Raw genomic sequence first — 11,493 nt, 5'->3', positions numbered from 1 at the left:
TATTCAACTACTATAATTTACTTTTAAAATCTAACTTCTAAACACAAATTATGTAAACAAGACTGTACACTCACTTTAAACGTAATTAAAAGTAACTACTCTTAATCAGTGGATTTTGTAGCTTGGGACATACAGATTGTATACAAGTTAATTCACACAAATAGTGTAATTAATATAAATTATTTAAAAATTATTAACAAAAATAAAATAACTTACAGAAATAGATAATAGTTAAATTCAAGATACTTGTTTTCGCTACACACCAAAAGGAGTAATGGCATTTTGCAAGTCAAATATTTTTCATTAAATATAATTTGCTTATATATATTAAATAAAATAATTATGATTATTCCTTGTTATGTAACTGCAGAATATGTACATTTTATTTTTTAATAATAAAATTTAGATCTCCAAACTTATACCAAAAGTTAAATGGAAAAAAGGCACTAAGATTTTAAAAGGCATTATGTCCAAAATATTTTTTTTATTGAAAAATGACAGAATATGCTCATTTTGAAGCTTTTATCCCCCTTCTTATGCCTAAGCTCCATCTAAGTCCTTCTCCTTTTTTTCATTTTTTGTCTTGTTCACTTCCTTTTACTTTTTTCTATTTTATTGTTGTTTTCACGCTTTTTTATTTCTAGTATAATTTTGCACATATTTTTATTTTTATTTTGTTAATTTATTTATTTTTGTTTTGATTGACGAGACGCGAGACGGTGTTAACTGGATGTTGGTGGTTTGGAGACAAGCATTAGAGTCAAAAGATTTCAAGTTGAGTAAGACCAAAATAGAATACTTTGAGTGCAAGTTCAGCAACAAGAATCATGATGCAGACGTGTTAGAGACGCTTGACACTCAAGTCCTCCTCAAGAAAGGAAGTTTCAAATATCTCGGATCAGTAATTCAATGTAATGAGGAGATTGACGAGGATGTCACATATCGTGAAGCGAGGTGGATGAAATGGAGGCTCGCATCTAGTGTTCTGTGTGATAAGAATGTGTTGCTTAGACTTAAAAGTAAGTTGTACAAAGTGGTGGTTGGGCAGATTATGTTATGTGAGACAGAGTGTTTGCCAGTTAAGAACTCCCATGTCCATAAGATGAACGTAGTAGAAATGAGAATTATGAGATAGATGTGCGGCCATACAAGGAGAGATAAGATTAAGAATAAAGTTATTCGTGACAAGGCGGGAGCGGCTCCAGTGGAGGACAAGATACGAGAAGTGAGGTTAAGATGGTATAGGCATGTGAAGAGGAGAGGCATAGATGGTAAAAAGGTGTGAGAAATTGGCCTTGGTGGCATGAAGAGAGGTTGAGGTAGGCCTACAAAGTACTAGATGAGGTGATTAGGCAGGACATGACCCTTGATAGGAAGGTGTAGAGGTCGAGGATTAAGGTAGAAGGTTAGTGAAAAGTTTAGTGTATTGCTTTGCCATACCAATTGTATTAGTATTAGTCTTGTATTTTTATTCATAGAGTTATATTTCTATTTATTATTTCTTTTGTTTCAGTTATCTTATTATATCGGTGTTGTTACTGTTTGTTGTTGCTACTTGTTTTCATTTGTCCTTTAGCCGAGGGTCTTCGGAAATAGACTTTGTAACTGCACAAGATAAGGGTAATATCGGCGTACACACTACCCTCCCCAGACCCAACTTGTGGGATTATACTAGTGTATTGTGGTGGTGATTTTTTTGTTTTTTTTTGTAGTTATTTTTTCTTCTTTTATTTTCTTTTTTATTCTTTCTAGTAACAATCCCTCACTTTTTGTTAGGATTGTGCATAATTTGGTAAATATCGAATTACCGTACCGAAATAAAAAAAATTAGTATTTGGTATTCGGTTTAAGTTTTTAAGAGAAATTAGTATTAGGTATGGTATTCAGTATTTAAGAATAAAATACTGACACTGTACCGAAACATATATTAAGTTACACAATATACATATGATCTAGTATAACATAAATATTAAAGATCTAAATTTACTTTCCGTTATTTTATAGTTTTCTTTTGTCTTTACCACCTTTTCCCCCACTATACTTGCCTTTTCCCCTTTTCTTTGGTGTGCCTACTTACGTTTCAACCTTTCTCCCGTCTTGGTTTAACATTTTAGTTTTCATATTTTTTTTCACTATATTATAATATTTTTATTTTTGCATTTCTGAATACCTTGCTTAAGAATATTATAGTCTACGGCTTTATGTACTAGTTAATATTCGAGCCAAACGAACTGAAGTTACCAAACCGAATAAACCGAAAGGAGAAAAGCCGAACCATACCAAATTAGGTATGATATAGGTATAATATTTTAAGAAACCGAATATCAAAAATACCGAACTGAAATATCTAAATACATTATCGTACGGACCGGCGAACACCCCTACTTTTTGTTACTTTACTTTGTTGTCTTAATTTTTACTATATTTTTTAATTTTTTAAACTTTGTTCTTTCCAGTAAAATCTCTTCATCCAAAATAATTGTCACTCTTTTTTACTTTTTTTTATCCTTTTCCTGTTTTATTGTTATTTTTTACTTTATTTTTTCTCTTTTAATAAATTTGCACTATTTTTTAGTTTTTTATTTTATTTTATTTTTTGTAGTTTTTTAATTATTTTTTGTTCTCTCTAGTAACAATCCCATACTCTAGCACTTTCTTTTTCTTGTCTTTATTTTTATTAATTTTTATCTTTTCAGTAAAATCTATTCGTCCAAAATATTTGTCATTTTTTACCCCCTTTTATTATTATTAGATTAGAGTACGCACATTGTGCGTGTATCTAATCTAAAAGAGTAAAAAGTATTTTAAAAATTATATAAATATTATATTTTAGTTATTATAGATAAAAAAAATTAAGAGAGATATGATAGAAATCAAAAGGTCCTTATATAAAAAAAGGATGCTTTGTCCGATAATGTTCGCTTGGACATTAAAATATATCAACAACACTGATATCAATGATACAATAACTAAATTATATAAAGCCAACCTATTTAGTTTATTTGATAACAATATGAAATAAGAGCACGAAGAAATGTGTTTGATCACATTAGCTAGCTCAATAAAAGAAAAAATTCTATCTCACAAAAGTTCTCAAGTGCCTTATTGATTTACGTTTATGATCGAATTCTTGTGATCTTAAAAAAAAAAAATATATATATATATATATATATATATATTATAGATACATATAGTAAATATACGTTGCACATCTACTTCATGTGAATTTAAAGAGCATATTCTTTAAAATATCTTATATATATATATATATATATATATATATATATATATATATATATATATATATATATATATATATATATATATTATAGATACATATAGTAAATATACGTTGCACATCTACTTCATGTGAATTTAAAGAGCATATTCTTTAAAATATCTTATGAAATATAATTGTTATTTTAGTGATCTAACACTAAATTCAAAACTTTGTGTTTTGTGTGAACTTGCTAATTCAAAAAATAAAATTTCGTAATATATTTTGTTAGCCGCATTTAATAAAATTCTGATAAGATAAGTGAACTAAAACTTTCAACTTATCGAAGCAAGGATGAATCTAGCTGAATAAAAGTAGGTTTCCTCACTGCAAAGAATGATTGGTTTCTAAAAGGACACTTGAATTTTAAATTTTATTTCTGGTAAATAATGATTCTTAATTCTTCAAAATTTACACATGTTTTCCCTATGCTTCTTTCTCTTTTTTTTTTGTGGGGTCATATTTGATTTTCCACAGATTTTAACTGATATGGGATATAATTTTAAAGTCGTTAACACGTGAAAAAACTGATTCAGATAATACTGGATGAGATTATTAATAAATTGAGTCATAAAATTCTGTTATTAATACACAACATAAGAGGAGTGCAGAAAAATTACATGATAGAAAGAGAAAGAAAAAAAACAACAAAAGCGATTTAAACAAAACGATTAGAAAACTTGCTAATTGACAAGAGTGAGTTGCTCTAGTGGTAAACATCCTCCACTTCCAACCAAGAGGTTGTAAGTTCGAGTCACCCCAAGAGCAAGGTGGGAGTTCTCGGAGGGAGGGAGCCGAGGGTCTATCGGAAACAGTCTCTCTACCACAGGGTAGGGGTAAGGTCTGCGTACACATTACTCCTCTTAAGACCCACTAGTGGGATTATACTGGATTGTTGTTGTTGCTGCTTAGAAAACTTGCTAATATAGCCACAAAGAGCTTTTGTACTCGTTTTTTTAGTTTTCGTTGGCCGTTTCTCTTATACTAGTACCAGTGTACGTGCGTTGCGCGTGTACCTAATATTAATAAGAATAAATTTTTTAATAACAACATAACATAATATTGGAGTACACCTCTTTTATTTTCACTATCTCAATTCAATTCTGAAGCCAAAGAATTTGATGGCTGGCAGTCTTGATTAATGAAAATAATGAACGTTGCATGACTCATATAAAAAGTTTAAACGATTCTCTTATGTGTGAATGAATCTCTTTTTTGGTTGTTTAATTAGACTACAATAAGTTTATTATTTTACCCGAAAGAATACGAGGTCATTTTGATAGCTTTCAACTTCATAATGATTTTTAGGTATAGAAATTTTCATTATCGAGTGGGGCCAATCAGTCATGTAGCCATACTTCGTGATCACTAAAATAAAATTAATGTTCATAATATATTGTATCTTTACCTTCTAATAAATATCTTTTTAATATTTATGCGGTAAAAACAATAAATTGATTGTTTTTTACTATCAAGTATATATGGTCGAATATTTCTGAAAATGAACATATCGTGCTAAGTTCATCTTTACTTATTTGAGACAAAGGTAACTTTTTGTTTAGTCTTTTTTCTGAAATATTTTTTCACTTTTTTGAACATTAAAATGACATCAATGCATTTAAATTCCTTTTTATTTATATAATATTATAATAATTTATTTATGTGGTCATTTATTTAAATGTGACACCGCTTGCGAAAAGTTGTGCGTACGCCACTGTAAACAAGTACACTTTTGTAAGAGTACTTCGTATCAAAATTGACACGATTTTGTTGCTTTTTCTAACTTCGTGTGGGATTTATAGCTCTTATAAATAATAGAAAATTTAATAAATAACTTTAGTTAATTTAAAGCACACCAAATATAAGGAAAAGTAACATAAAGAAGTTATAATTATGTTATATAGTCATCATAATTGTTAAACGTTAGTTTTTTTCCTACTACTAAATTGACAGTAGAAATATTATTACGGTTAAGTAGAGGGGTCATATTTGATTTTGTCCTTGAAATTGTGAATATATTAATATTAATGTTGTGAAATTTTCTTGGTAAAAAGTAAGTCTTTACCTATAAAATCTCGTCCATGAGGGAGATAAAAGTTTTTTGGTGATAATTCAAACTTTTTATATTATATCGTGTTTGATTGTCCATGTTCTTTAATTTTTATATAAGCTAAAATAATAATGGAATATAAAGCCCAAAAATATTAGAATTTCTCACATAGTTCAAATAAGGAAAGATTTAATTAGCAAAATTTTAGTTGAGTTAGAATTCCTAAATATTAGGAAGATAATAAAATGATTATTTTGTCCAGTATGAACTCTATTTTAAAGGGGTAAAAAAGGCGAATGACATTTCGCTAAGGGCTTTCGTGCTTTTAATATAGTACTAGTATCTATGAACGTGCGTTGCACATTAATAATAGCACGTGATGATTTAAACATTTATTTATATGGAGGAACAATGAAATTTAATTAATAAGAATTTTATTATGTATAATAATACAATAATTAAAATATTATTACATTAGCATAATACATGAATTTAAAATATAAGGACATCATCAAAACTTACACAAATGATCAATGTTGTCATGTTAGTTAGATAATTATGTATTATAGTTTAAAAGTATTTAATGTGATGATATCTTAACGAACACTTCTTTGTGGACAATATTTTTTCGTGTACATTTCTTCATAATGCTTTGGTTGCTCTGCCTTAACCAGAACTCTTGTTATCGATCTTGATATCCCTCTTGAAAGTGCAACATACAGTTCTTCGTGCAAGAAAATATATTGCAGTAAATATAGTCCAATATTTAGGATGTTTGTTCTTATGCTTTATTTTATTATATTTTGTAACGACCCGACTTGTCTTTTTAAGAATTTACGTTCTGTTCAGCGACTTAAGGTCCCGAGCAACTTCATAATATGTATTACGATCCGCGTGTGTGGTCGAGTTTGGTTTTCTGAAGATTCAGAATTTAATTGAAAGAACAATTCTTATTTATGAAGCTTAAATGAAAAGAGTTGATCGGAGTTTGACTTTTGAGCAAACGACTCTGGAATGGAGTTTTGATGATATCAATAGCTTCATAGGGTAATTTTAGACTTAGGCGTATGTCCGAATTTGGATTTGAAAGTCCGTAGAATAATTCGGCACATTTCGGTGAAAAGTTGGAAAATGAAGTTCTTGAAATATTCATAAATTTGACCGCAAGTTGATTGGTTGATAACGAGGTCGGATTTCAATTCCGAAAATTGGAATAGCTCCATTACGTAATTTATGACTTGTGTGCAAAATTTAAAGTCATTCCGAATTGATTTGATACGTTTCTGTGCAAAATATAAAAGTTGGAAGATTTGAAAACTCATAATTCGATTCGATGCGCGATTCACAATTTCAGCTTTATTTGACATGATTTGAAGCCTCGACTAAATTCGTATTATATTTTGGGACAGACCCCATTCCCATTCCCACATAGAAATAAAAAAGACAGGAGGACACGAAAAATGAGATCTGAAAAAAAGAGAAAATGAGAGAGAAATAGGGGGGAGGACGAAACAGATCTGCAAGGTCGTCTTCTTCATAATTAATCTTTGACAACCCTTTCTTCCTCCCTAGATCCACCCTAAACCACCTGATCTTCCTCCAAAAAAACACATCCTAAAGTTGCTGCAAATCCAGCTTCAATTTTACCCCCAAAACTCCCTCAAAACAGCTTAAAAACGAGCTGAAAACAATCCCAAACACGTCCAAAATCCAGCCACAAACATCAACGAAACAACACTATTTTTGCAGCAAATTTCAACTAAAAACCAGGTCCAAAACACCTCAAAATCAAGCTGAAAATCGCCATAAAACTACCCGTAATAACCCCAAAATCACAGCTGAAATCACCCTGAAAAACGCAGTAAAAATCAGCCATGCAAACCATTCTATGTTAGCTCCCTGCCTCGCCGATCGTTTCGCCAGAGTTCTGCCATCTCCGGCCAGTTCTTTTCCACTTGAAAACAGCTCAAACTCAGCTGTAAATCAGTCCAAAAATCAACGCGGATCAGACTTTAAACCACCGCAAAAACAGTCGAGGTTGTCTTCGAGTGTTCCGGCGTCGATTCCGGTCTCCGTTACCATCAAATAACTGTTGTTGTAAAACTCAAAAATTCATATTTAAAACAAAGTTTTGAGCTGTCCAGAGGTCAATTCAAGCAAGAAGGTAATTTTGGAGTATCGGCCTAATTTCAAAAAGGTAAGTATCTTGCCTAACCTTGAGTGAGGGAATTACCCCTTAGGCATTGAGTCGTATGTGCCATTTGTGTAATGTGAAATCCGTGTACATGAGGTGACAAGTACGTACTCAGGCTTATATGTGCAAATTTTATTGCTTTAAAGTCTTAGGCATTTTTATGTATTACATTGAAAATTGCTGGCACTTATTAATCCTTATTTGTCATGCCTCATTCTTTGGTTGTCAAATTTATTTTATATGATAATTTGGTGTGATTGCTATTTTAATTTTTATGTGAATTCCGTGTGCTTGTTGAGTTGACATTTCCTGAAAATAATTATATTATGGATTTTTCATCTGCAAATAATTAATTAAATAAGTTTAAAAAGAGGCGTTAATATATTTATCAGAAATTTAGATTTAAGAAGAGGTTGTTCTTGCTGAGTTATTCTTCCATCTTTGTTGTTTGCATATTTACTTTGGGACTACGAGGCGTTACCTCGGGATATCTCCTGTCTTGCATATTTACTTTTGGGACTACAAAGCGGTTCCTCGTGAGAACCCCTGTTGGCATATTTACTTTTGGCACTACGAGGCGGTTCCTCGGGAGATCCCCTGTTGCGTATTTACTTTTGGGACTATAAAGTGGTACCTCTATTTGTTGTGTTGTTGTCTTTCTGTAAATTCTCATTTGTTCACTTATCAGTCATTTCATTATATCATTTTGTCTTCTGCCTTGTGAATTGTTCGTGCGGTTGCGATAGAGGTTTGGGCACGAGGTGCCGTGAAAATATGAAAGTGGATTGAGACCCGTAATTTTTATGATTATGAAATGAGGTATCGCGTAATGACTTTTACTTGAAATGAATTTTATTCGAAAGTTATTCATTTGAAAGAATTATATTCGAAAGATTTTATCTGAAGAATTTTATTCGAAGGTTATTTATTTGAAAGAATTATATTCGAAAGATTTTTATTTGAAGAATTTTATTCGAAAGTTATTCATTTGAAAGAATTATATTCGAAAGATTTTATTTGAAGAATTATATTCAGGGAGATTTATTTGAAAGAATTATATTCAAAATATTTTATTTGGAGAATTATATTCTGAAATATTTATTTGAAAGAATTATATTCTGAGATATTTATTTGAAAGAATTATATTCGAAAGATTTTATTTGAAGAATCATATTTGGAGATATTTATTTGAAAGAATTATATTCGAAAGATTTTATTTGAAGAATTATATTCGGAGATATTTATTTAAAAGAATTATATTCGAAAGATTTTATTTAAAGAATTATATTCAGAGATATTTATTTAAAAGAATTATGCTCGAAAGGTTTTATTTGAAGAACTATATTCAGAGATATTTATTTGAAAGAATTATGTTCGAAAGATTTTATTTGAAGAATTATATTCGGAGATATTTATTTGAAAGAATTATGTTCGAAAGATTTTATTTGAAGAACTATATTCAGAGATATTTATTTGAAAGAATTATATTCGAAAGGTTTTATTTGAGGGAATTATATTCGAAAGACTTATAGATAAAATATGTATATTTTGAAGGACTTGATTAATTGATTGTGTTGTGTTCATTATTCGTTTAGGCAATTTTATGGTGTTCTTGTTGTCTTGCTATTTATATCACTAGTTGATTATTGTTGCTATCATTGCTAGTTGTTTTTCAGTACTATTGTATATTGTTATATTACACAAGTTGTTTGACTAGTGAGTGTCTCAACTGTACCTCGTCACTACTCTACCGAGGTTAGTCTTGATACTTACTAGGTACTGACTGTGGTGTACTCATATTACACTTCTGCACATTTTTGTACAGAGCCAGGTGTTGGAGATATCGGATTCGGACATAGATTAGAGTGTGATCGCAAGGATTCAAGGTAGGACTGCTTGGTCGTCGCAGTCCCTTGAAGTCTTTACATTATATTGTACTATCATCTCTTATTCGAACAATATTGTATATTCGATCCTTGAGATTATTGCATGTATTCAGTTAGAGTTCGTGACTTTGTACTACCAGTCTTGGGAGGTTATTATAATTATTTCTGTTGTTGGTTTCAACACGTGTATAAAATTATATGTTTTAAAAAAGGCTTGAATTGTAATTGTAATCGGCTTACCTAGTCTTAGAGACTAAGTGCCATCACAACGTTTATGGTGAGATTTTGGGTCGTGACATATTTGCAAAACATAAACATACTAAAAATTATCTTCACACAAATTTAAAAGGATATTCCTTAGTTTCAGAAGACGAAAGTTGAATTCAGGGATAAGAATATACTTAGAAGTACATTGATCATTATCATATTTTTTGCATGTATGGCGTTATTGTCAAAACTTCTATATACCATCCGTGTGCTATTACATAAGCTATTCGGCATATTTAAGTTTTTCAATAGCATGACAGGCATAGTTTTCTTCAAAATCATAGAATGCAGCTCACCTAAGTACTCTGAGGGAGACTCTGTTGGATGCGGAACGCCGTATAGAATGTAACTCACCTAAGTCCCCGCCATAATCACGCCTCTGCGCCCACAAGGCCGCTAAATATATGTGTACCTGCACACAAAAAATGTGCAGCAAGTATAACATGAGTACGTAAATCAACGCATACCTAGTAAGTATCCCGCCTAACCTCGAAGAAGTAGTGACGAGGGGTCGACTCGGACACTTACTATGGGCTATAATTAATATACCAATGAATTAAGCATGGATCATGTAGAACGACTGTAAGCCCGATTTCATGAAGTAAGTAAACAATTCTTTTGTTAACAAGAAGTTTTTTTTCTCCAAATTCATTTTTCATCATTTTAACAGTTTATATCTCAGGCCAATGAGGCAATATCAATTATTATAATTTCCGAAGCAATTAATACAATCATGCGCAAGTCATGCCAAGGTCGTACGGCCCGATCCAATAATAAAATAAACGGTGCACTGCCGAGGGTGGAACGGTGCGAACCATAGATGCATCTATAAATTTCTCCCTCGCGAATCATACATGCGATGCGGTCCCCGCTCGCGAATCATACATGCGACGCGGTCAAATATACATTTAAGGAAATAGCCCGCTTGCGAAACATACGTGCGACGCGGTTACACATAGATTTCTTAAGCTATCATAGCATTACTCAATCCTTTTCGAAATTCCGAAGTTCAAATGAAATCTTTTAAATCTTAAGTTCTTCAATTTCACCTCCTTTCAAAACATTTAAAAAGCAAACTCAATCTCGCTCCCTCTCAAGGCAGACAATAAACATAAATCAATAACAATATCAACAAGGCATGATGTGAGCCTAAAACTACCCGAACATAGGCATAACTAGTAGCTACGAACGGACTTTCGTTACCTCGTGCGTACGTAGCCCCCACAATTTAGAAGCACACAATAATTTAGTTCACCTATGGGGTTAATTCCCTCTTACAAGGTTAGAAAGGAGACTTACCTCACTCCGAAGTTCCATAACCGGCTTCCGAGCCCTTCAAACAACTTGAATTGATGCACAACGCTCCAAAGCTAGCCAATAATTATGCAAACCCATTAATATATACTCAAATACTCAATATAATTAAATTTATAACAATTTCTAACCCCGGTCGAAAAGTCAATAAAAATCACCCTTGGGCCACGTGCCCGGATTCCAAAATTTTTTAAAGATAAACTTTACCCATAACCACACGAACTCAAATATATAGTTTATTCTCAATTCCATGCCCAATTTCGTGGTCAAAATCCAAAAATACCAAATTCTAGATCTTCAACCAAAAACCCTACAAATTATATTAATTTTCATGTTTAAATCCTTATACATAAAATGTATTTAACTTATAATAAGGGGGATCACTTACCCTGAGTTGCTTGCTGAAACTCTCCCCTTAAAGCTCTTCACAATCGCCCAAACCAAATAAAAATGGGAGAAAAATGGCCAATACCCCGCTTAAAAGCATTCTGCCCAGCCCGACCTT

The 11,493-nt window shown here is 31.5% G+C and overlaps 1 long non-coding RNA gene across 1 annotated transcript; it reads left to right on the top strand.

The window, feature by feature from the left end:
- The first annotated feature begins 6,780 nt into the window (after window positions 1-6,780).
- On the top strand, window positions 6,781-9,584 carry LOC138906757 (uncharacterized). Its single transcript, XR_011414390.1, has 2 exons — window positions 6,781-7,524; window positions 9,347-9,584. It is a non-coding gene; the product is annotated as an uncharacterized lncRNA (long non-coding RNA).
- Window positions 9,585-11,493: the final 1,909 nt, after the last annotated feature.

The sequence above is a fragment of the Nicotiana tomentosiformis genome, chromosome 2, assembly GCF_000390325.3.
Source record: "Nicotiana tomentosiformis chromosome 2, ASM39032v3, whole genome shotgun sequence".
NCBI lineage: Eukaryota > Viridiplantae > Streptophyta > Magnoliopsida > Solanales > Solanaceae > Nicotiana > Nicotiana tomentosiformis.
Note: the sequence above shows the minus strand (reverse complement) of the source record. Positions and strands in the feature narration are given on the sequence as shown.